Source organism: Vidua macroura, chromosome 3, assembly GCF_024509145.1.
Source record: "Vidua macroura isolate BioBank_ID:100142 chromosome 3, ASM2450914v1, whole genome shotgun sequence".
Taxonomy (NCBI): domain Eukaryota; kingdom Metazoa; phylum Chordata; class Aves; order Passeriformes; family Viduidae; genus Vidua; species Vidua macroura.
Window position 1 is genome coordinate 13331170 of NC_071573.1, and position 26814 is coordinate 13357983.

At 37.9% G+C, this 26814-nt stretch overlaps 2 long non-coding RNA genes across 2 annotated transcripts; both read left to right on the forward strand.

Annotated features, from left to right (window-relative positions):
- Positions 1 to 16197: 16197 nt before the first annotated feature.
- Positions 16198 to 17677, forward strand: LOC128804724 (uncharacterized). The gene is made up of 2 exons (XR_008436173.1): positions 16198 to 17050; positions 17291 to 17677. It is a non-coding gene; the product is annotated as an uncharacterized LOC128804724 (long non-coding RNA).
- A 2695-nt stretch (positions 17678 to 20372) lies between these two features.
- Positions 20373 to 26599, forward strand: LOC128804822 (uncharacterized). Its single transcript, XR_008436206.1, has 3 exons — positions 20373 to 20754; positions 24839 to 24915; positions 26387 to 26599. It is a non-coding gene; the product is annotated as an uncharacterized LOC128804822 (long non-coding RNA).
- The last annotated feature ends 215 nt before the right edge of the window (positions 26600 to 26814 follow it).

Sequence of the window (26814 nt, forward strand, 5' to 3'; positions counted from 1 at the left end):
CCTGTTCTGAGCAGGGAGGTTTGGATGAAACAGCTGGTGAAGGCCCCCTCTAAACTCAACCCTTCTCTGTGATTCTCTGTGAACACTCACAAGCTTGCAAATACATGCAAGCTCAGTTTTCTTAAAGATTTGTCACAGGCTATACAAGGATTTGAACCCTACTCTCAAGCACGTGTGTTTGGGACAGTATTTATACTGAGACAACTCAGGAGAAGAGCAATAAACTTGAAACACACAGGTGCAATTTATGTTTGGACATCTCTGTCACATGCTCTAAGGCTGGGTTTCCACCACAAAAAAAAAAAAAAAAAAAAAAAAAAAGGCAAAATGCCCCAGAACCAGCGTGATAGCCATGTCTCAGCTATGTAGGACCATGTCTCAAGAAATAACTTGCATTTACTGCACATATATGTACCTACAAATTTCAGTGGGCCTTGCTTAAGCACTCTACTGAATGAGGACTAATATCCACCAATAGTAACAAGCACTTCACCTCTGCAGGGTGACCTACTTAGTTACACTAACACCTTTTAAGAGATTTATTCCTCTCCTGAGGTATGCATTTTCCCTGGTGTTTTAGGAAAGTCTATGACAGATATTATGATGTGTTAAGTGAACTGCTAAAGATTCCAAATAGTCCCAGATAACAAAGAACACTTTTTCTTTAATGTGCTTTAGAGGAGTAAAGTAAATATATCTGGAAATTTAAGAGCACCGGTTGAAATGTTTATGAAGTTGTACATGTGCTATTTGGTTGTAACAATGCTTAACTGTAATTTAGTGGTCTTATTTGCAACATTTCTTGTCTTTTTTATGACTTTTTTATGGGACTAGGCAATTTACTGTGCTGTGGCACTGTTAGAGAATCATGCTACAAAACTGAGATGCACCTTTTGTTGTTTCATATGGCAGTCTGGCTTCTACAATAATTCTAGAAATTCTTTTACACAAGAGTGTGTACAGACACCTATCAGCCTCATGCACACATCTTGAAGTAACACAGAGGGTTTAGGCCAAAAAAAAAAACCCTTTGAAAGCATTTCAATTGCCTCACCAAATCCATTAACTGTTCATTTCCAGAAGAATGCAAAGATGCAACCAGAGTACAAATATTGCTAATAAACATACCAGAGCTTACTTCTCCATCAGATAGTGCTGAAAACAGTTGTCTTTCTAACATGACCAAGGTTAGATGAGTCCAGCACCTTTTGTAGAAAAAATGTGGTAACTATTGAGCATGTTTTTCTAGAGCAGGTGTTGAACTCCCTTGACCTTATTCACATCAGCTGAACGAATGGACAACTGCTTTTCACCAAAAGAGTCCATATGTGTGATCCTGACATATAGTAATTTCTGTGATTTTGAGAAAGCCCAAGAGTAAATCCTGAAATTTGCAACTTAATAATTTCAATAAAGTGAAAATCAGCCCTGAACTAAACACCTTCTCCAACCTAAATTTGAACTTTACATGGTTTTTGATTGATTAGTTTATTTGATACCTCTAACAAGGACACCAGTTTTATTCTATTCTTTTTTTTTTTTTTTTCAGCCATCTGGAAACTTACAGCTGATCTCTCCCTTAAACATCTCCAGATACACCTGTTTTTCAAGCTCAACTACTTCTGAAATCCTTGCCACTCTAACCTCTGTAATGCCATTCAGCCCATGGCTGACTCTAGAAGAATAATTTATTGGATATTATACTGTATTATATTCTAGTAATTATCTTTCCTTACTTCATAACTCTTCCTCCAGGAAGGGTAAGCAAATTTGTCTCATTTCATAACATCTGTGAAAATCACATAGTGAGTAAAAAGACTTATCTATATAGATGTTTTCCTTCTGATTTAGGTTTTATTTCCTCCCAAGTTGTAATGGAAGTACCCTTTTCCAGAGGGAAAATATACTATTCTATATAGGGCTTTTCAATGAAAGTTAATACCAGTGCAGCTCATAAGGCTTTACCCTTTTTTTTGTAATTTTCAGATGCTTGGTTCCAAAGACCAAATAGTTACACCTTCCAGTTACAGAGTACCAAGTTGTATTGAAAACAAACTCATTTTAATAGTTGTATGAAATAATGAAATAATAATATTTTAACTTGTTTTCAAATCATTAAAATTAATTAGCATTTATATTCAAGTAAGAGATTAAACAAACTGCAAAGTGTACAGCAGTGTCTAATAATGTTCATATACACATAAAAGATAGTTAAACACAAATGTTTCCAAGATATTAAGATAGAAATTCTGTTCCCAAAGCAAACAGAATTTTACTAAGATTAATTAATGATCTCTCTTTTTTATTCTTCTTGTTCTGATTTTTAATTTTCCCTGCCCCTAACTAGAGCCTTGATGAACAGAAATAAAGCAATTTGAATTTCTTTGGTTAATTTCATGAATACCCACTGTGAGCCCTATCTAAAAATTGGTTCATTCAGAAAAAAGATCATCATGAGCAGGGAATTACTTTTCTATTTTTCAATTTAAAAAGAGGATATGAAGTTAGTTCGATGTATGGGCTGTTGGTTCCTAGGATTTTCAAGATGTGCATCTTGTGAAAAAAAAATATTTCCTTCTTTGTCTATGTTCAACAGCAAATAAAAAAAAACAGTCTTATGATGTGTATATTGAACTGGGATTTGGGACATTGATGAAATATCTACGTTCTTTCAGAGTCAGCACTCATGGAATGGAAAAGGTTACTAAGCCTTCCTGAAAAGAGATATAGATGTAGATTATAGACACATTCTGCTTTTCCCCATCTTTTTACTTTCTGGTATAAGAGCTAAGGGTTTTGGAAGGGAACTAATTTCTCCTTCTTGATAGAGAACTATTTGTTCTATAACTACTTTTACATGTAAAAGTAGGAACTTTCAAGTAAAAACACTGAAAAATATAAGTAGACTACAGAAAGAAAGGCAATGCATGTGTTAATGTGGTGGACTGATAATTTGTCAAGCGAGTGAGACTGTTATTTTCCTTCTCTTTTTCAAGCAGTTGTCTGGTTTTACATGCACAATGTGAGGCCCAGACACATAGTGTCTTCCTGCCTGCCACAGAAGCAGGGCTGCTGCACTGATTCCAAAAGTTGTACTCAGACCATCCACATGCCTTGTCCTCTCTTATTACAGGTGTTTCTTATCCTGGTCCTGTTCTTGCTACCAGACCTTCTCATTTCAGGTCCCGTGCTTGCAGTCCTGAACAGCACCACCTCTTGTGATGGCACTGAGGTTAGTTAGTTCTCACATGCAGAGCACATGAGCACCTCATATGGCAAGTGCTTTAGCTGGCAGTATTTGAAAGGTTGATATTTATATATTCCTACAAAGCCAATTTGATCTCATGTTCTGTTGGGTACAGTTTTGCCATGAAATTATCCAGCCTGTGCTTAACTGGGGCTGACCAACAGAGCAATCAGCCAGGCAAGGAGTAGTCAGTGGATTTTTGTAGTAGGTAAAGCAGTTCTCACAGAAAGGCCTGTCTTGCTCCACTACAGCAGAATTCACTGATGTGTTAGTGAGGGTCTCTGCTAGATAACAATCCTAGTCCTTGGAGGAGCTGAATCTGTCCCTGACATGTCAGCATGGAGCTTTCACTCCAGTGAAAATAGCTCCTTTTTTCCTGAAAAAGTCATGCTCCAGACTTCTCGGTGTCTTGCTGAGAAATAGTCCAGTTTCCATCCTAGTTGAAAAATTAATCAATGATTTTTTTCTGCCGAAAGTACTCTTACATGCTCTATATAATGTATATTTTAAATGATCTGGAAAGGATGAAAACCACAGAATTCTTCCTGTCTTTTGAAATTTGTTTTTCAAGGCTTGTAAAGGGTCATTTACCTCTGCACAGAAACTGTCTTAGTGGGTTACAGATGATGCTAAAACATGTTAAGCATCAGTAAGGCAAGGCAGCACAGTATGATCTGAAGCTCCATTACAGCTCAGAGAGTGCCAGTGACCTCTCTGTAGGGTGTTTTCATCTCTGCAAATTGCAAAGCTGCCATCTGGACTCCATTCACCATCTCTGTAGCAACATTACTCAAGTACGGATACTTTTAGGCTCAAAACTGCTCTGTGATGAAAAAGAGAGTCCTTCTGTCTTGATTCATTTAAAGGACTCCAGGGCAGTTCTCCAGTTACACAGTATGCTGGAGGTGCTGCCCTGCAGTCACATACTGTGTGAATACATGTATAAGTTTTCAAAGAAAAAGAGACTTTACGGGTAACTGAGATATTCTTAATTTGTGTTGCCTAAGGGTATACTTGCAACTTTCTCCCCAGCCTCTTTCTTCTGGGTCCCTAAAAATGTGCAGGATTCATGAGCCAAGAGGAACAGCATAGGGCCATATGTGCACATCCTGGCCCTCTGGGGAGGGCTGCTGAGGGAGTGGGGGTGCTGAGCAGTACTGCAGGTGTTGTCCAAGCAGACAATCCCCAGTCTGCTGTGCCTGCACCATGAATCCTGAAGTTCACATATTGGTGAGTGCCTCCTCTATTCTGGAAAAAGAGCAGATATGCAAGAGCATTGCAGACAGCACAACACCGGTCCTTAGGGTGCTGCACTGCTGCCAGAAGTGTGTGTGGAAAGATTACAAGTTGTGACCAGGGTTTCTTAGGCAGGACAGCCATCAGTCCAACAGCAGATCACCCCAAAGCTTGGCAGCCTCTTTACTGCTCAATGGTCTGAAATTATTCAGACCTGGCTTTATGATGCTTCATTTAATTTTCACCTTGTAACACAACATTTTCTACTTCAAATTTTCTATTACAGCATCATTACCCAGTCATAGTTTTTGTGTTAGGCTTGCACTAAGTATTTCACTCAGTACTACATTTAATGAATATCAGCTACCTTTGAACTAAAGATTTATTTAAACAGCAGGTGCAAGAGTACTTTTGAAAATACAAAGAAAATAATTACTTAGAGGGAAACAGGTAGAATTCTGTCCCAAACCAAAATAAGTGAGATGTTAAACACCTGAAACGGAGATCTCTTGCAAATATACAACATCAAGTGTTTGCTTTATTGCTACTACATAGAAGGCTTGTAACTTAAGCCTCAGTCAGAAGCTCAGCCAGTACAAATCCTGGGCTGCAGTAACTGGATTTCTGGACCTGGAGTAGGCATTTTGGGGAGGCAAAAGACATTTTCCATCTACTACCCTTCTACACAACTCCTGCTTCTCTAACAATTTAAGCGAATAGAGCACCTGGCCCCTACTGAGTCTCCATCTTATTAGAAACACATTGAGTCTGACGGCTGCTTGGGAAGCCAGGAACCACATTCATCACTGGGGTATCTCATCTGACATCAGTGAGATCAGAATTTGGCTTTAATCCTCCAGAACACACACAATTTTTACACAGGGACCATGTGAAAATTAACTTTGACTGCTACACTAATTCTACTGTATTTGGAGAAGGACACTGAATGTTTCTCTTTGTTCAAAACTTTTCTTAACAGCATTTTATTTTGCAGCAGCAGATAGGGCTGGGCCTTCCCACCACATGCTATCAGGAATATTGTAGCCTAGAGAATAGTCTGGCTTCTTCTCACTGAAGAATGGAAACTTGCTGTATATTATTTGATTTGTATGCTCTCATAATGTTTTGATTTTGGCTGCTGAATGGAAATAAGGGTGCAGAATAAATTTTGTTTAATGGAAAGAAAGTGTGTAAAACAAGATACAATCAAAAAGACAATTGCATATTTACTAATTGTTTGAAAATACTTTTTTCTAAATCTAGACATCTTCCAGAAAATCCTTTTTTATTTTTAAGAACAGCTTTGAATGAAGCAAGAACTTCTAGTAGAAGACTTTTTGCAGTTAGATTTTCCATTTAGCTGGATTTTGGATGGCAATTGGGTTTTCATTCATAAAATTAAATAGTATTTTGTTAATTCTCTATGGTATAAAGTGTAGGCAATGTACAAGTTGTCTTATACTCTATGTCAAAAATCTGGTTTTTCTGCATCAGAACTTTCAGTCACAGACCTCATTTTGCAACACCTGATTCAGATGTATTTGTATGCACTTTGAAGAGATGTCTCTGATAAGTTAATTTGCAAACTGAACTTGGACCTGAAAACCAAAATCATCTTAGTGCCTTGAATTCAGCTAATTTGTCACTTTCAAAAATTTAGGCTGCTACTCACAATAAATTAAACAGGAGATTTCTATCTCCAACACAGGCTAAACCCACAAATGCTGGACATCCCTCCTTCTTGCCTCTATTTGTGTGTGTGTGTGCATGCACATATATATTACTTGGGCAAAAGTTGACACATTTTTTATATCAAAGCTTCTCTAGCTAATCAATCATTTTTGTTGTTCCACAGATTATTGCTGGGAGCCCTGAACAATTGACTCTTACATAATTATCATAAAATCCTCTTTATGGAATATTTCTTTTGTGATAAGCATTGTTTGCAAAGTAGTTCGATGTCTTATAAATGACAGACTTTTACTTAATCTTTCTTTTCCCTTTTTAAGAGGAAAAATTAAGGAAAATGAGGACACACTGCTAGACTTGATTAAGTTATTTATTACAGAGTTTTAACAAACATTTTCATAAATGGCTGACTAATGACACAAAGATTTACATCCTGCAGTCTAACTTGAGCTTGCTCTAATGATCTTATCTACGAATGGTTTATGGCATAGGAAAAAGTGGAATTTTCTCTGGTTTTCAGCACAAATCATGCCCAGAACATGTTCTTTGGCATCCTGAAAACCAAAATAGAACAAGAATGTGTTTCTTAGTACAAAATAATAATCTAAATTGAAGCATGTTCACCCTCTGGGGCTTCTATTCTGATTTTTAGTGATTGCCAAGTACCTTTATAGATGACTGATTTGGTGAGTGTTCTACCCAGCATTCAGCAGTTCAAACACTAGAAATATGTAATTGCATAACATTTAAAGATGTGATTTTAGCAATGAGACATAAACATAAATTGCAAATAAGAAAAAAATATTTTTACTTCGTCCTCTAAAGTGTGCAACTTATTAGGAACCTCCCCATATGTGCTGTTGCACACATGGGGAAACTTAGTCTAGAATAAAGCCATAAACAATCTAAGCTTATCTAAATGGTGTACATCTGGAGCAACCCCCATTTCTGCCTCCTCCAGGTATTGAAGGTTTTTTATGGTTTTGGAAATGGAAAACTGAAAGAACTACATGACTGAAAAATTGCCTACAAAGCCCAGGGCATGCAGTTCATTAATAGACTAGAGTGACTACTTCTCACAGCTTACTTGAAAGAACCATCCACAGGTATAAAGCCAGAATGCTTTTAAAAGAAGCAAAACCAAAATTTCACTTTGGGTCAAGAAATGGTGCTATTAAAGGAGGAGGTGCTACTCAGTTGTTGAGAGTTAGACTGCTAGCAGGATCAACAGCCTTAGATCACAAATAATAAGAAAAAGTAAAATGTATGTCTATCTTGGAGGCCTACTCAGTAAAATATATGCAAAATACATGAGGTTCTTATTCACAGATTTAGGATGATGCTTCTCATATCCTTTTTGCTTTAGTGGGCTATTATCAAAAGCCCTTCTTATGACCTTGGAAACACGAGAGGAGATCCTATATTATGGCATGGAGAAGGGGAGAGATTTCCATACATTTTTTAGATACTATGACAAAACATTGCTTTGCATATTGTTAAATTTCAAAAGCAGAGCCCCTTTCTTACCTGAGATGAAGTATATGTTTATCTCAAGGGAATGTATAACACAGTTACTGAGTAAAATCAATGACATAAGGCTTATCAGGTACTAGATTTTACAGACGTAGTAAAATTATGAGACATATAAATGTTAAGGGGCTGCCTAAGATATATTACAAATTTGGCATTACTATGCTTTAATTTGGAAAAAAGCAAACTGAGAGTTTCTGTCAGTTGATATCTACAATTGCAGATGCCCTAAGGTCTGATAGAAAAGTTTTTTTGAAAGCTAGACCAAAAAATATTCTTTATTTGAATAATGAAAAAGATCGGTATGCATGTATGCAGATGAGAATGCAAATGCTTTCATCTTGCTTAAATTCAGTGGGAAAAGGCTCAAATGAAGAGTGAAGTAATTCTGGCAATTTGATGAAAGCTTGCAGTACATAGGCAACACCCTCATCAGAAATAACACTGGATGAGTAATTGTTAAGAAATGGATATCCACAAAATTCTGGAAAAAAACAGCAAAGGAAACAGAGAATTGAAATCCTGCCATCTGTATCTGTTTATAGATGGATTGAATCTATCTAGTGGCAAAGTAGTTAGGTCAACATGTTGCAGAGGAGCAGAGGACACTTTATTTTCATGTTATAACTATTATACCATTTTAAGTCTCTAAGAGCACCCCTCAAGATGCTACTTCAGTGTGTAAAATACAGAACTAGGAGCAGGACTTCAAGGTTTGGAGTTTGCACACTTTTTTTTGAGTAACTTTTATAAACAGGGAGTCCCCTCACATGCTATTCTGCCACTCTCCCTACCAGCTGCCCAGTGCCTTTCATTCATTCCACCTATTTGTTTAAAGCCAATGGTGATTTAAAGCACAAATTAAGTTTATAGAGGCAGTTGTTTAATCAGAATACTAAAGAACATTTCTTTCCCCATTTCTGCTGGCAAGATCTGCAACAGCATTTTGTGATTGTGGTGTATTTCTCATTGCTAAAAAAAAAAAAATTAAACCTGTTAAATTCTGAAGCCATAGGTAGCACTGGTGCTACCCAGTGTCACTTATTTGTAAATGGCTAGCAGAAAAGAAGACAAAAAATTAATCTGTACGAACAGCTGCTAAAATTCAACATCCGCCTTCAGGAGTTGATTGTTTTTAGTTCCTCAGGGAAAGGTTGTCCTGTTGTCAGGCCTCTTCATCACTCCTATACACCATCCCTAAAGATTCCAGTTACATGGAGAGTACACCAAGCTTGCTGCAGTGATGAAGTCTGACACCCCCACAAGACAGCGCAGTCCTGCTCATCAGGCACTACAGAAAATTTCTGCTGCACATGATCAGGCTTTCACTGCTCCCATTTTTGTGATTAAAGGTGCTACTCATTGTGAACTATGTTTCAACTTATGTTCCTGGAGTTACTTCATTTAAAGGCTGGGAATAGATTTTTTTTACCAGGGGGAAAAAAATTATCTTAGTAAACTGAAAAAAATGCTGGAAAGGAATTTGCTCCATCTTTCTCCCCTCACAGTATATATACAGAGAATTAATCTTCAGACAGGCAGAGGATGATAACTCGTGTGAGCAGGCATGCACTACAATCAACAATGATTTAATTCCATTCCAGTTCTAACATTTAAAAACATTATCCCTTCCAAGGATCATTAATCAAGTCCTTGTTTAGGAAATACCAAATTAGTAGCTACTGCTAAAAGGTCATCGATAGATTTTCATATTTCAGAGGAATATTCCACTCCTGTTTTATTGTTCAGATTTCGCTGTTGGCTACTAACTTTTCAGCAGGAATGTTACAAAAGGCTTGTTCAGCACATCTCTATCTTCAAACTTGAGGAGGAAGGGAACCATCTGCAGAGCATAAAGTATCCTTGGCACGACCGTGATCTTGCAGGCAGCTTCTCTCCCATCCATGAGAGAGGGAGCTGATTTCAGTGCCTGTGATTTCCTTCTAAATTATTAGAAGTTAATGTAGGCTACACGAGTGACTGGGGTTGTTCTGGCATGTAAGTAATCTAATTAAGTTTTGATGGCTAACTGAATAATTGTGGTTTACTAAACAGTCCAGTGGGAAAAAATAAATGGGTTCCATGCAGAGAAAGAATGTGTAACAATAAGATGTGATTCTTCAGTTAGGAACTCTACCTTGAGTTACCCCAGTGAGTTCAGTGTAGCTTCTTAAGGAGAGGAAGGAAAACATTGAGCCTGTTTTCTCTCTAGTTCCATTTATAATTAATATACTTACACTCAGTTTATAGTCATTTTCCTCCATTTCTCATTTTGCAGCTTACTTTCAGTAGGTAATATTGCCATATTTGGACAGACTAGGTACCACACAACTTTGCTGCCCATTTTGTGGCTTCCTATATAGTAAGTATCCTGAAGTGAATATCACATTTTTTGCACAGTTGAAGGAAAAATGGATTAAATACAAAGCATGGCCATTTGTAAATGTGGTTCTGTATATGATCAGTAGAAAACTCTGAAGATTTGAATAATTTTGTCAAGATGAGTGAAATAGGAGTGTGAGGAGGTTGTTAGCTGCTTCATGAAATTGCTGTTCTATTAAACTTATCTGAAATTGCACTGATTTCCTACAAAAATGTCTGGCACCTGTTTCAAGCTGCATTTTTTGTGGCCTGATCACAATGTTCAGAATGCAGTGGTTCACAGATAGCATCATATTTTTCTAAGTGAACGCTTCAGTCAGACTTTAATTTTCAGCCTAATTCATTGCCTGTTAAAGTCAATGCAGAGAGCTTGAAAGATTTGAATAGACAGTGAATGTACAGAAATATTGGAGAGTTCTTCTTAGAAACAGTCCCTATAACACTGCTCTTACTTAACTTAAAAGTTGCATTTTCTTATCTTGTTCCAGGATGAAGCTACTCTTTAGGAAAGTTTTGCAGCATTCCCAAGAAACATGTAGAAATCAAAATATACCGGCTAACCTGAAATGGAAAGTAACTTTCCTGGGGCAATGAATCCAATGGATGGTAAAATCATAATCCAAAGCAACGCAGACATCTGCCTGAATCTCTAGGCTACAATTAAATTCCTTTGTCCCCAAATGCCTTTCTAAATCAACTTCTTCATCTGTAATACTGAGGATTACATTACATTGCAAGGATTATGTCGTGTTTATGTCTCTGTCACCTCACATGACCATGTCAATTAATGCAGGTGTGTGATCAGGTAAGTTTGGGGAATGGTTTCCTGGAGTAGGTTATAGTGAAAAGGTTGTGACAAAGCAAGTGTCAGTGACTACAATTATGTACTAATGTAAGGCTGACTAGGAGGATAAATGGAAACTTTCTAATGCATTTGGGTGCACTTCTATTGATTATTTGATATGGCTGTGCATCACAAAGTCATCTCTGCAGGAATTAACATGGACACCCAGAAGAGGATTATATTTGCAGCAGTATGCACTGTGGTAACTATAGTTACTGTGCTTTTTCTGTAATTTGCAAACAGTATACAGCCTTTTTCAAAAGAAAAGATTATGTCATCAATGGATAACTTTATCTCTTTCTCCTACCTTGATAGCTTAAGACAAGGAAATTGTTTGGGGTTTTTTCTTGGCTTATTTTGTCTTTGAAGGTTTTTTCCCTTTATTTTTGCCTGTGCTCCTCATCTACTTTAGAGTTTTCTTTCCTATCTACTCTTCTTCCCTATGTCCTAATGTCTTCACATCCCTGTTTTCTTTATCATTCCCCAAATGTTTCCCTCATTCTATGTTTCTATTTTCTTTCCATCAACAGTTAGTTTGAGTCTCCAGTAAAGTCTCCCTTCCTTTCCCATTCCTCATACTTAGTGATGTTTGCCTCAGTCTCTAGTCTCATAGCTGCCTGTACTTGCTCTATAGTGGTTTTCTATTATACTGCTTCTAAGATCGCTTTCATAGTCCTCTCACTCCCCTATGTCTTGGTTTTTTCCCTCAGGTTCTATTGTCTTTTAATCCCTTCTTCGTATCCTAAACAGAGTGAATAGTTTCTATTCCCTGTTTTCAGTTTCATACTCCTTGGCTGACATAATTGTTTCCATGGCTTTCCTCCCTTCCTTTGATGTGTCTTAAGGCTGTCATACCTTCTCTTCCCTGCTCTTCCTCACTGTCTCTTCTGGCCCTCCATTCCTCTTTCAAAACTCTGCGTGCCACACTTTTCTCTGCATGGCTGCCATCTCCTGTCATTTCTGGTTATGTATTTTGTGTTTTCACAATGGACACAATGTGGCAAATGAGATATTTTGAAGAGATTGCTGCTATTCAGTTCTGAGACCAGGCACTGGAAAGACAGCACAGCTCCTTCAGTAGATAAGAGTGGTGCTAGATGTGACAGTTTGATTTAATGAGATGAATATGACCAGATCCCATGAACACCTCTGTGTTAGAGGTAGTTTTCTTTCTCCTGAACAGTTTCATTCATGTGTCAGTATTAAAGAATTTCCTAGGCTATCAACTTTACTCCAATCCTGCAAAATTGCAAGCAGATTTGAGCCTTGTGTATGCTGAAACCCTGCACTGCACAGCCCATCCATGATTTGTGCTTCTGCATGTCTGATTTTTCTTCAAGCTTTTGAACCTGAAGTTGGCAGATTTCTAGCATGAGACCAACTTTTACACTCTTAGTTCTGACAACCAGTTTTTTTTTCTTGCACTCACTAACTAAAGAAATTCAAGGAATGTTGAATGGTGAAGCATCACAATCCAATTTTAAAAGCAATGACAATCTGATGGCAGAGTATAGTTTCATTTTATATTAAAGACTACAATGTAGCAACATGTACATCAAATTTTGCTCTGATCAGCCAGCCTCAGCCTGCACCTTTTCCTGCCTTATGGCGGCAGCAATCTTCAACATACTTAAATACAATATACGTAATTCTTAATAACAGTATTGAGAGAATAATTCTGTTTCTCTTCTTTGAGTAAGGTATTTCCCCAGTGACAGATCAGCAGAGCTTCCATAAAGAGAAATCCAAGTGTGTGTGTGGGCTGAGCTGAAGATTTCCTTTTATCAGTTCATAAGGACAACATATTCCAACACATCTAGCAAAAAGCTGGAATGTTCACACAAAGGCTTGGAAATGCTGTCATCACTGAGTGGAATTAGCTACAAACTGCAGTTAGAGAAACAGTTGCTTGGGTTTTGTGTCCTTTAAATATATTTAACACAACCTGCCACTGAAAAAAAACTGGATTTCAGTAATCCTAACAAGGGAGTTTTCTCAGCTGAAGGGAGCTTCAAAAGGTGAAGCATTTCCCTTCTGCTCATGACTGCCAGAACTGTTCTTCCCTGAAGCTGCTGCTGCTGGCTGAAGTTCCTGTTGTAACATATCTGTGAAGCATATTATGAGAAGAAAGGTCAGATAAGCACTGATACATTTTTCTAGTGTGCTTGAATGTATCAGTAGTAACCATGAGATTGTAACCTGGTGAGCTAGACTTTGTGCAGCTGCCAGATACAGGAAAGTTTCTTCTGTTCAACTTTAGTTTCATTTAATTCTTCTGTCTAGTTTCTAATAAAATCAACACTGCTTTCTTTACCATAATCTCGTTTCACCAGTTGTTACAGAAGCAAGCTGCTTCAATGCTCCAAATGAACTTCTGACCTCTGGGGGTGATAGCAGGGAGATAAAAGATGCTTGGCCTGTAGCACTTTGCAGCAGATATGAAGCCAGGATAAAGTCAAAAAAAGGTAGGCATATATCAGCCACAGGACCAAATACTGACACGTGTGGAGAAGAATTCTCTTTTACAGTGTCAATATTCTTGGTTTACTTTGTAAAACATTTGCCCTCTGCTGTCCTACAAACAGCAATATTAAAAACACATTTTCAAATGATATAAAGAATCACAGCCAGAGGTGGCTATTCAATAAAATGTATTTCATTTAATCTGGACACATAAAATGAGGACAGATGCCTTATTGAAAAAGCTTCTAAAGAATCAATCCATGATAGTGCATAGAAAACTATGGAACTTCATTAGGACAGTAGTCTCGGGTTTTCCTTAATGAGGTGTATTTGGCCACTGCCATGGGTTTACATGGTGTTTAACCAGGTGTTAAACATGTGAAAAATTTAACTTCAATCTTTCCACAGAAACATTGCCAAACAAAGATTTAAAGAAGCACAATAAATGAAGTTCAAGATTATTATTCTTGTTTCCTTTAGCACTTTATTTCATTCTGAGCCCACTTCTCCCTTTTGTGTGTGTTTCAGTGTCAAGTCTGGGAAACACTATGGATTTTCATTTGTATATGGGAATGTCAACATTATAAAAAATGGTCATTTCCTGAATAAGCTAGAGACCTGGAGGGCAGCAGGCTTCCAGATCTTGGAAAGCACACGTGTCATTCCATTTATATTACTTTAGCTTTAATGTCTCAGTTTCAAACCTCAAATCGCTCTGGAGTCCAGAATGTGGAGTCCTGAATTATTCAAAATTACTGAAACACCATTCAAACAGCTTTTTTCTATCAGTAGATGTTTTGGCATGAGGATTGGGAGCACAGCTTTATGTGAAGGAAATTCAGCCCCTGAATTCCTCCCCAGTAACAAAAGGACATGGACACTTTTACTTCCTTCGATGGGAATTCCACCAGAAACTACAGACAGTGATAATCAGAGAAGTTCAAGGGATTCCAAAATTTTAAGAAAGATTTCCCCAAACTGTGAGGTTTTAAAAATAAAATACACTCTTCATCATTGTATGATATTTACATTCAGAGGTCCTATCTACAAAAGAAAGGTATTTCCTCTGTACAGCTTGAGAAGTGAATTTAAAGCGATGTAAACAAAACTTATGCCTTCTGAGCAGATAATTTTTTACAATTTCTAATGTATTATTAATTTTGACAACAGTCACCTGAAAAGGTGTTCTAAATTTCACCGTCTGTAAGGAAAACTTGGGACAAATATATTTTGTTTCCAGTCTTGCAAAGGATAGCATGACAAGTTAAAACTGGAGTTCTTGTATGTCCTGGTGGCAAGGACACCACTGAGTAAGATTTGAGAAAATAAAGGACTTTTAGATGGGAGATGATTCTTCAGCTTTTTGCTTAAGTGCATAAATTTACATCTTTTGCTATCTCTTTTCAGAACAGCTTCGTTTTAAGGCATTTGGATATCTAAATATAGGGCGTCATTTCCTAAGATAGTCCCGGTGTTGTGTGCTCACCCACAGTGAAATCAGCCCTTGGAAACTGTAAGAGACAGCTAGAAAAAGTCTTTTAAACCCAACATAGTACTGAAGAATGTGACCACATTTACTAGCAAGAAACTAGGCTTCCCCCAGGTAAGAGTCCTGCTCAAGACATTAACAGAAGTCAACCTCTATCCCTGCCCCATGTAAAGCCAGCTCTGTCTCTATAGCCATCATGGTACATCCACAGAAGAGCCTTCTGTACACTTGATTAGAAAGCCTACTTTCAAGGCCTCCCCTCCTCTTTGCTTTTACAAGTTAGATTTTCAGCCCTCATCTCAGTTCATCTATAGAAAATATGACCCTTAATGCCTCTCAAGCTAATACAGAAAGCATTTATATTTGGGCTGCAGCATAACTGCAGGAGTGTCCAACAGAGTATGCCAGTAGAAATCCATTCATATTTCCTATTTTAACAGTCTGTAATTTGAGTGTTTGTTCTCTCAAGTGCCTTCAAATTATGCCAATTTCTAGAGATTAGAGTTTAGGCTAAGTGTTCTCCATGAACAGATAATACAGTGGATCTCTATTTTAGTTGGAATAAGGTATATATTTGAACTGATTGCTTATTGCCTGAAAGAGCTATTCAGCTGGCTATAAATATTGTGGTTTTGACATGGGAATGTTCCTGTGGCATTGTTTTACATAGCAGTGGCTGAATCTGAAATTTTAGATTCTCTTTGGACGCTTCAACTGTGATGTGGTTTGAACTGGAGTACCCAAGGTTCTCTTTGATTCCTAACCAAGGGAGAAGTAAAATATTATTGCATGTTTTCCATATCCAAAGAAGTCTACATTACTTTCTATACAGGATCATCTTGCTATGTTACAGGTACACTTCCTTCCTGGTAAGTAATGATGAATAATTGATATTTCTGCTGCAGAAAACTGAATTAAAGGAGTCAAGCTTATAAACTTGAACTTAGTCAAAATCACTTGCTGGAAAATGTTTCTGTATGCATACAGAGTGGTGACTAAGTTGGTAAAAGTCTCTTATTAATCTGGTGTTTCATATACTGACTCAAACCAGAATCATGGGAATATCCCAAGACCTCCTCAGCTTCAGGCAATGCAGCTTAGAAATTAGGGAAGGAAAAATGCATTGTGGGTGCTGAGTCCCATATACCACCCAAGTGTACTTACAATAAGTAAAAGTCCTTGAAAAATGTAGATGAAAGGGGGATGTATTACAAAAGGAAGTTTATGCACATGGGTGGATTATTGCATTCCTTACAGTATAATGATGTCTCCTGACAGAAGAGAGATATTAATGAAATTATCTAGTCATGTACATGAAAAACACTGAGGAAGCATACATAAAAAGACTCCAGATTTCATTATTTAATTCTTTTGGTAAATGGGTATGTTGATGATTCAGGGAGAGTGATGTGGTGCAACTGCTGCTGTAGATTAAGTCCACAAGGCACTGGGCACTTTTCAGACCATCTTATTTACTATTAATTGTTAACAAAAATTAGCTTAATTTCAGCTAGTGGGGAAGTTGAAGTTTACTAGGTTTCATCTCACATATAGTTGGAGCTTTCTATAGAAGGAATTTCTGATATCTACTTTTTGCTAAGTTTTTACATTTTTAATGAATCAGACATTTTTGAATCATGAATGAGCAACATCTGCAAAAAGGATGATTCGAGCTTTTCAGTGTTCACTGTGAAAAATATGGAACTGCTAAAGTCTATTTCTGACTATTCATAGATGAATTGAGGCAGTTTCTCTTGGAGTTTTGCTTGAGTGTGTGCTGCAGGATTTGGTCTAGTTTTGCCTGTCTTCAGTAAAAACAAGTGTAACTGGTCTGTTCTTTGCCTGTCACAACACAAGTGCTCCCTTGAAATTGTCATCTTCAGTAAGCTGTATGAATTAGTATCGACTGTAACTCTGCTTAGTCAAGAACATTATAAAAAGAAAATTCCAGATAGATGGGGAAAAAAAAGAGACTTAGGAATGAAAAGATTCAGTTGTTTAAAAATAGGTTGGGTTATATGTGACTATTTTTAAAAAGCTGTAACAGTAATACTTTAAAAACTAAAATAGCTCTACTGTGCAACTTTTGCTCTATTCTGACAGAATGGTGTTGTGTTGAATTTCAAGGCTGACCCTGGAAAACATCTTAGGTGGCAAAGCAAAGATCAAGGTGAATGTCAAATTTTTCTAATTTATATCTCTGTAATCCTTTCAGAGACTGGAGGCAAAATGAAGTCTGACTGGATTTAGGTATTTAAGGTATTATTTTCCCACATATGTCTCATGAAGAAATTTTCTTGGAACTAAGAAGATCATAGAAGAAATATCCCTTATTCTTTTTGGCTTAGTGTAAAATGTGCATATGTGAAGTTGTAACTCTGGTGAAGCTTTTCAAAATCTCTTGTTTCAGACAGATACTCATGACTGTGACAGGTATCCTTAAACAGTGAAACTGCTATCAGCAAATGAACCCTCTTCTCCAAGACCACATGAATGCCACTGTGCCGTGCTGAAAGAAGGAAGTGAGGTTATATTTCACTTAAGGACAGAATGAAAGCTGGAACTGGTTTCATATTTTTCCCCATGTTTTCTTTTCCACTCTCAGTCATATCTGTATGGCTGATGGTTAACAGGGTGCTTTGCTTCTATGTGAGGAAGCATTTGTTATTGCTTGCTCACTATTTTCCATAGCAACAAAATGTCTCTGTTTAGAATCCAGTGGAGATGAGCAAACAGAAAAGCCTTTAAGAAGCAGTTTGTAAAAGAAGCTAAATTAAACTTAACTCTTTCACTTTAACTGTGTGGTCAGTATTTATTCTGGTATTAAAAAATGTCTTATCAAGGCCCAGAGTGCCCTCAGTCTTTAAGCTCAAGAATGGACATTTTGGGTCAGATCCACTGTCTCCTAAGCACAGAAAGCCATCTCTGCCAGCACAGGGTAGTAGACTCCTACAGCAGAACACAAAAGCAGGAAAGGCATGACATGATAAATGCCCTACTATACTCTTTGCCTCCTTTCCTCCCCTTCCTTCAAGCTGCAACTGAGAAACGATCTTGACTAAAAGAGGTATCTGTGTTTTTAAATGCAGGTGTGTAAAAAGCAGTTAGATTGAAAATAATTTTATCCTTTACTTACTCTATTATTGACAAAAGACAAATCACAGTCTCTGTGTTTGGTTACAACCTGCTCTCATGGAACATGTAAGAAAAAACAGACACAAATCTAAGATGGGAATCAGAGGCTATTCAATTTACTGAGCCTTTTAAAGCCACAAAATGAATATAAAGTACATAGCATTAAAACATGTATATTGAAGACACCATCTAGTTTCCAAATAATTAGAAGATCAAGTGAATTGTGAATTAAGACTCATGTCAGGCTGCAAAAGATGAAGTATCCTAGAGACATACTAAGCACATGGAAAAGGCTACAAAAACATGGCTAAGGATACACACAGCAAATGGTTTGTGGCCCTGCCCATAAACTGAAGTATGTTCAGGACTCTGTGCACAGGTCCTGCTCTTGCAGCAACATTTGGTAGAAACAGCAGCCATTTACAACCTGCATTTCTTTAGAATCCTTTTTCCTGCCATATACATTACCTACTTGGTGATAGCAATAGTAGCTGAGAACTTGAACCAGGTAAAGAGCATTACCTGCACAGCATTTCCTGCAAAGGATTTGGAATTCAACAGACCATTCACCAGCACTGTCAACTCTCATAACTTTTACTGTAAGACCTTCCAGATATGAAAGGTGCTTCCGGCCCTAAGTCCCAGAGTAATTTCCTATATTGTATTAACTACACTTTTACCTTCCTTCCCCTTATGTTTATGTCTGTTATGACTGCAGAGAAAACCTTGAAAACACATACACTAAGGCCTGAGAACTTCACAAATGATAATAATTACCATTTTTTGGCTCCCATGATTACCAACCCAATCCAGTTTGCATGAGCTTTGTTCAGGCAGGCCTGCCAACACCTCAGAGGGCTATGACTCTCCATCAGCCTGGTCTTTTTCTTCACAGTCTGTCCAGACAAGGGTGCAGTCACTACTTGGAAAACAGAAAATGTCCTAAAGTAATCATGTTCTCACTCTTCAATTTAGAAAAATTAAAAAAAAAAAATGCTTTGAAATAACGTTTAAAATAAATGTTAGCTAATCTCTGTTTGCTCACCAGATGCTCCTGGGTTTATAATGTTCATTTTTCATTTAACAGAGATAGATTTAGATTTCAAGTATGATGGTCTGGTATTTCTACTTTTAAAAATCATTACAAAACATATGGAGGTGGTTTGTAAATACTAGTGAAACATGCACTGTGAGAGCAGCAGTGCTCTGCAGCAAAGGGCACTGAGTATATTAAGATCCAAGGACGGGTAAAAACTTCAGTCCATAAATAACACCCTATCTTTTTCTCATCTCAACTGGCATGAGAACTCTATTGTCTCTCATTTCTGGTTTTAGTCAACTTTATTTTCATGGTTTGTTTCACCACTAGACCCACAGAGCTGAATAGCAGCCATTTTACACATAACTTAGAGCTACTGTACTGTATCAAAGTATCTATGTAGGATATTATAATTAGGATTTTTCCTCTGCTGCAACAAAACTGTGATTATAGACAGTTTTAAATATGCCCAGTGATTTATGAAGATATCAAGTGACAGTGAATGATAATATACATTTCTTACCTCAAAATCATCAAGTTTGTGAAAACAACAGACTGACAAAAAATAAGTAGTAGCACACAAAAGAGAGTAGGGAAGAAATGAAAAATGTCCAGGAATGTACATGTTCAATTTAAACATGCAATAGCAATAGAACAAAAGCAAGAAGATCCACAGAATTCCACACTGCAATTTGTGTAAATAATTTCTATTTTCAATATCCAATCCAACAGTCTTTCTGTAACAGTATGTATAGCACGGAATGGTTTTGGAGTAACTTATATTATACAACTATGTGTTTCTATGTGTACTAATTCCTGGTTTTTTTTACCCAGCAGGTCAACATGATAAACATAAGATAAAAATAACCACTTAAAGTTTGAATCAATTCCAAAAGTTTCTTTACATGTGGCTGGAATCTATCATTAAATCCAGACCCACTGCTGAAGTCCCTCAGATCCTGTGTGATGTTAGGGCTGCCAGCTTTACCACCCATGAGGCCTGAGCACCCTTCACATCTCACGTGTCCTTTCACAGACCTGATGTGCACATGCAGAGGAATTTTGGCATTTTGCCACACGGTAAAACACAGCTTCCCACTGCTGCCATACCTCAGCCAGGCCCTGAGCTGTACCCACAGATGCAGCAGGGCAGTGGGCTCCTGTCTAGACACCTCAGCTGGGCTGAGGGGGTGTCAGTGCTAAGCAGGCCACACCGGAGCTCCTGGTGGCATGCAGGACATGCCAGAACTCTTGGTGGCACATAGGACATGCCACAGCTCCTGGTGGCACACAGGCCATGCCAGAGCTCCTGGTGCCACCAAGACACCCAGGTGCCACAGTGGGGCCTGGTGCTTAGGCCCTGTGAGCCATACGGCTGCCATGCACCAAGGCGTGGGCAGACAGAGCTCAAAAGCAAATGAAGGAAAGAACAGAAATTCGAATTATTAAGTGAAAAAAAAAAAAACCCAAACCCTCAAACCATTACAATATTCTTACTGCTGTGTGTGGGGCTGCTCTGGAGCTGCCTCTGCTTCGCCTTGGGAAGGGGTGAGTGCTACAACCGGGCCCCCACAGAAAGAGCGGGAACGCTGAGGGACTCCCTCAGCTCTCCCTGTCTCCTCGCTTTGCGCAGCCCTGGCTTCTCTGGGTTCCCACCATGCTGCTGCCTTCTGGATCATGACAGGTCCTTCCATTTCAAGGTATTATATATATTTTTTACATTCTGATTACAACTGAAGAGTATGGTTTCAAAAGTGCAGCTGTTTGATCTATAGCTCTCCGCTGCCAATGTGGGGTATGTGTTCACCTGCCTCCTCCCCCCTCCTCCCCAACACGCTGGTGCTGTCAATTGCCAGAGCTCTTCTTATGTGCCAACTCCATTCGCTAAAATGGCAAAAAAAATCCCATTGTGTGAAAAACACACAGTGAAAAATTAAATAGTTCTCTGCCATTCTAGAATTAAATTAGATCACAACAGGGTCCAAAGTGTACCAGAGCAGGTGTAAGAAAGGAAGTGTGTAGCCAACAACAGGACAAGTGGGAAGAGGGCGAGGAGATTTTCTCCTCCCAGATTATTGAATTTCAGTCTTCTATTTTAACTCTGAAACCCTGCCATATCAGCCTGGCATTGTCAGACCTTTCCCCTCAGTCACTACTATGTGCCAACCAAATGCTGCTGGCATTTTGGAACCTGGCTCAAGCATCCATCACTGTGCCTCTCCCTTCTCACAAGGGCTACCAAGAAGCCCTTTCTCCTCTATAAGAGCTCTCCAAGAGCTTTCTTCTCTATAAGACAAAAAAAAGTTCCTAGGACAGGAATTACTTTTATAAAATGTAAGAACTGATTTTACCATTAAGCTACAATGGCTTAAATGCAGCCAGAGCATCTTTTGTGAATGAAAAACTAGAACCTGCCACAGTGTCTAGATGTGCACATCCCCAAGGTTTTGTTCTAAGAAACATCCTTCTGGAGAGGAATGTTAGCTTCCCCTGTACAAGGCAACACACTGATACAAATGTCTGGAAATCCTCTAATGTGGAATGTGAATATTTTTCTTTAAAATCACTCAAAAACCATGAGGGAAACACTGTGCAGAAGAAAGCATTATAACCTGCATATGGATTAATCTAATGGAGTGTTCATATTGGCATAGTATCAGAAAGCTCTTTTGGGTGCAATAAAATTTAGAAACTAATTCAGCCTATCTTTTTATGCCTTTCCTGGAAAATGCAAATATGTTGCCTTTTAGTGTTGCTCTTATCCTCCTTCCCACCCCACAGACAGAATGGGTTTTATCAGTGCTAAAGGCAGATTGAAGAGTTTCTAGTATAAAGGCATAGGGATAGCAAAATGCAGTGGTTGAAGTTTAAATCAGCAAATTTACAACAGGAAATAAAATACATTTTTAACACTGAGGTATGTAACTACTGGAGCAGTTTACCACAGGCATGTAAAACTCAGCATGTTTTGCACTCCTTAAATTTCAGCTGGTTGTCTTTATAAAAAATATTTTCTTCTGAAGTTTTTAGAGTAACTGTGGAAATTGCCAGATAGGGTAGGCAGGAGGTCAAGTCAGGCCAGACCATTATAACAATCCCTTTATACCACAAACTGTCCTCTGTACCTAACAAACCATAGGCTTATTTCTTTGAATGACTATGAAAACCCATATGTTTTCTAACAAGCTGACTTGAAAACTGAAGCTGGAGTGTGCATTCCCTGATTCCACTGAAGAGCAGATGCCCAAAGCAGCCTGCAGAAAACTGTGAATTTGGAAGAAATTCTACAGCTGAGGCCAAATACATTTAGTTCACCTTACATGACTATGGATTTTGCAGAAAGTAATCAGCCCACAGTAATGCAAGTGCTGTACAATCATAAATCTTTTGCTTTCCAGTTTCATTTAGTACTGGCCACTTCCAAGAGTATTTGGAAAATCTTTTTTTTTGCCTCTGATGGCAATTTCCCCAAAGAGCAAAGACAGAGATGTTGTTGGTTTTAATTTCACTAAGTGTATTCATTGTAATTATCCACTGTCAGAGTCAATGTTACCCAAAAAGAGAGAACTGAAACATAAATTAAAAAGACCTGACAAGTGTCAAGTCCTATTACTCATTGACTTGAATAGCTGCACCTGATATGGGATATTTCTTTTTGTCTAATGTCCAGCTAGAAATAAATGTTCAAAGGGAAAATTTGATAAAACAGAAATAAGAAAATATAATAAGCTGTAAACATCAATATATAATGTAAAACTATAAAAGATCACTTAGCAACAGTAATGGAATTAAATCAATATTCTGGCATCAGCACTATGTATTTCAGGACTACAAGTTTTGCTATTTTCCAGACTCTTCCACCTTATAGCTGCCCATTAATTACCTTCATTTGTCAGCTGGCAGTACAAACAGGGTACAAATGTTTAGTCTGCTGCTTGTGTTAATATCTAGGAGCTGCAGTAGACAGAAGGTTTCCAGAACTCTGCTGTATAATCACCCAATGAAATTACTTAGCTCTGATGTTTGTTAGCACTATTAGCACATTTTCTTTTTCTTCAAATAAAGTAACAGATGAAAATGTCACAAGTCAATACTAGCTTGTCTGCATTCTTAACAAAACCGTTTTAGTGCACAGCAGTGGTTCTGCCTCAATATCAGTTTTAGATGTTCTAACTTACCAGGTGCATTATAGCATGCAGTTTTAGGGCCAGAATGATTTACAGAGTGGAAGATTTGCGTAAGCTGCCTTGTGTTCCCACCTCATGAATAACAGTGTAGGCAGAAATGGGGGTAAAAGCAGGTCCATAAACTAGACTGCTCTGTTGGTCTTCTCAGGCTGTGAAGCAATAGCATATTGAGACAAGAAGCACATTGAATGTTACTGCTGTGCTCCCACCAAGGGAAACAAACTTGATCCTAGGCATTGGCTCCCTCAGTCACTTGGTGGGGCAGAAAGCAAACCAGAGTATAAACATCTATATGCACAAGAGCTTTCCATCAAGCCTGGCATTGGACCAGACTTCCTCATTGCCATGTAAACCAGCCAGTGCAGTGCATCATCAAAACTGGAGATAGCATAATGTGCCATTCCTTTTCTGAAGTACCCATTTATTAGCAGCAGATTCTCCAAGATTGAGGGAAATCCTAGCAAAAAGCATCAGCAAGGACCCTTCTTCTAAACTTCTACTGACACCTTGTTAGGAGGCACCTTCAGCCTGTTTGGTCACTCAGCCAGGGCTGTAACCCTGTCAGCATTCCTTGGACTAGAGCTTTTCTATGAGCAGCATCATCAACTGCTTTTAGTACTATTTCTTATTTTTACCATCTGGAAGCTAACCAAATAGATACAGGTGAGATTCAGCTCTGCTCCTTAAAAAGCTTTCCCAGAGCATGACAGTGTGACTATTTTGATTTACACTTGTTTTCTCAGGCTCTTTAACACTGCAGCTGAAAAAAAAAAAAAAAAAAAAAAAAAAGTGGAAATTCAATGACCTAGTAAATTTTTCCACATAAAGCCAGTACCGGAACTGGCATATTGACCTAGTTCCTCATGTTGCAGTAGGCTGGTGTGGATGTAACAGGCAGCTACGCTAGGTACCCTGATCTTGCAATGTTTTACAAACGTCACCTAGTATCAATAGTTAATATTTTCAGGACTGGTCTTGAAGTCAGGTCCAATAAAACTATGGGTCTCCACAGAAGAGAGAATGTAAGTGGCCTTTTCTGTCTGTCCATGTGGAAGTACCTACTTCATCTTGTTTATGACAACTCCTGAAGACAAGCAATAATGCCAGTTTACTTGTCTCTATGTGTCAAAGGAAAATGATGAAGATTTCTGTCTTCAGCATTGTTGCATCTGGCTCTTGCAGAGGCAGCCGGCAGGTTTATACAGCTGAGCTTTCTTCATTCACTTTATACATATTCTTTTTGTCAATATAAACACAGATCAAGGCTGAAATGTTTTACAAATGAAGCTAGAAACAAAAGAGGGCAGCTGGTCCCCAGAGGGAGGGTTTGAGCCTCCAGGTCAGACAGATGGATAAATTTCCTTTTTGTGTCTCAAAGGTTGTTGCTAAGGAAACCATTATTGCTTCAGTGAGGCTATGGGATGGACTGGTTGACATATATGTAATATTTCTGCTACAAAGAAAAAAAGAAGCACAAGCTGTGAAGTCTTTATTGGGATAGAGGGCAGAAAGCCACTTACAAGAGTCTTTTAACTGCTGTACTTGTTCCTACTGACAAGAGTTGGTAACTTTACTATTTGTCTCCTTTCCTTTGCAGTCAACTTCATTTCAGATGAGAAGGAAAGTGTTGCTGTGAGTGGCAAGATGAGACTTTACTACCAGCAGAAATCCAAGGTAAGCACAAACTTTTCCAGGGACCAGCTCTCTAGATAGGCACAGTCCTTCCTTTACAAGTTCAGCAGGTAATCATTGCAAACTCAGTTCCATCTGTATACTCTCTATCAGTATGCTTTTACAATGACAGGAGGTAGTGTAAATGAATATGAGCTTGTTTCACCCAGATAGTGCTCCTGTCTTACTGAATAGCTTCAACAGTGCTTTTAAGTAGCAGAAATATTTGGCTTGGTTTAGAGCTTAAAATTTCTATTTTTACATTTAACCTTCCAGAATTCTGAGTCTTAGTTTTATTGTTTCATGTTGACATTTGTATCAATAGATTTGACATTCACATCAGTTGTGCAACTGAGGTTGCAGGACCTCTATTGTCCAATCTATTTTTTCCCTGTGACGATCTTTCTATGAGATAAATTAATCTAGATGAACATTTCCTAAAAAGGAAAACAGAGGAGTTTCCACTGCACCACTATTGAGAATTAAAAGGTCATTCAAATCTGATATATACTTTTTAAAGTTTTACTATTCTTAGTGCTCTGATTAGAAGCGGTCTGTTTCACCAAAATAGTTATATGCAGGAAAGGCTGTTGGGTGGACACCCAACCTGTATGTAAATGCTGAGGTACCTAATACAGCTTCTCGAATAAGTTCTATGTGAATAAGCATGTTCATCTGCACTAAGGAAATTCTGTCAAAGCTTGTAGCAGTAAAACTAGCATAGATAAGGCTCCCCTAGCAATCTATGGCTCATCTAGGAGTAATAAACCATCAGCCCTTCCCCTGTCCCCTGAGCCTAACTTTACAAAAGAGTTTTAAAATACCAAGCAAGGGCATGCAGGTTTTATCAATGAGTTTCATTCTCCTACCAAGTAAAGTGAGACTCCCTTCCCAGTAACACTGGTGTGTTATTTCCTTCATTTGGCTTTGGTCCTTTAAATTTGGACACACTTTTTAGTTTTAACCTTTAAAATATTATCCCCATCAGTAATAGAAAGTGGCTTACAATATACACTTGAATAGCACAGATCTTTCACATGTAAGCACATGAAGCAGGCAGATGGCAAAAGAGGATTAAGGAGCCTTAATAATTTCTTTTCAGTTCATTTAAGCTCTTTTATTTCACCGCAATAGACACATTGATTCTCGGTCTACAGGGAAGTAAAAGTAAAAATGGAATATGGCAAGACCACAGAGACCCAATGTGTTTAATTTCAATAATTGTCTATTTGTAATTCTTTAATAGAGATTAACAAAATTTACCTAAATAACCAATTAATTAAATTATATAAATATATAGAAATACATTTTGCATGTATTAATACATTTTACATGTATTTACATTTACCTTTTACATGTATTTACATCCATTTACTGATTATATTAGAAGAATATAAGAATTATTACCTTTGAATTACACAGGAGACATAAACTGTCCTTGATGGTCTTTTGCTTTGTACTTTTATGCTTGGAGGGAGGAAGACCTAAATATTAAAGATGTGCTAAGGATGTCAAACTGTGAAAAATGTGACAGTACCATTCCTACTGCTGAGAAGGAGCAGGTTCCAAAGAAGGCAGGTGAGTGAGGGCTTGTGACAGATGGAGAAAAGAAAGGCTTATTTAGTGTGGGGCTGGCTGTTTTCCTATGGTTAAAACTGAAGAAAGAACATCCGGAAAAACTCTTGAAATGGCCTAATGTGACAGAATTTGCATGTCTTTTGTAAAATAAAAGGTAATTTGTTGTTGTTGTTGTTGTTGTTGTTACTTTGTATTTTAGGGGGAGATATAATAATGTTCTGCAACACATAGTATTTTTATGGAGCATTGTTTCATAAAATCATCACCTCCTCAATGCTGAGCTAGTAGGAAAGAATAGATTTAATTGTTTCATTGTAATGTCAC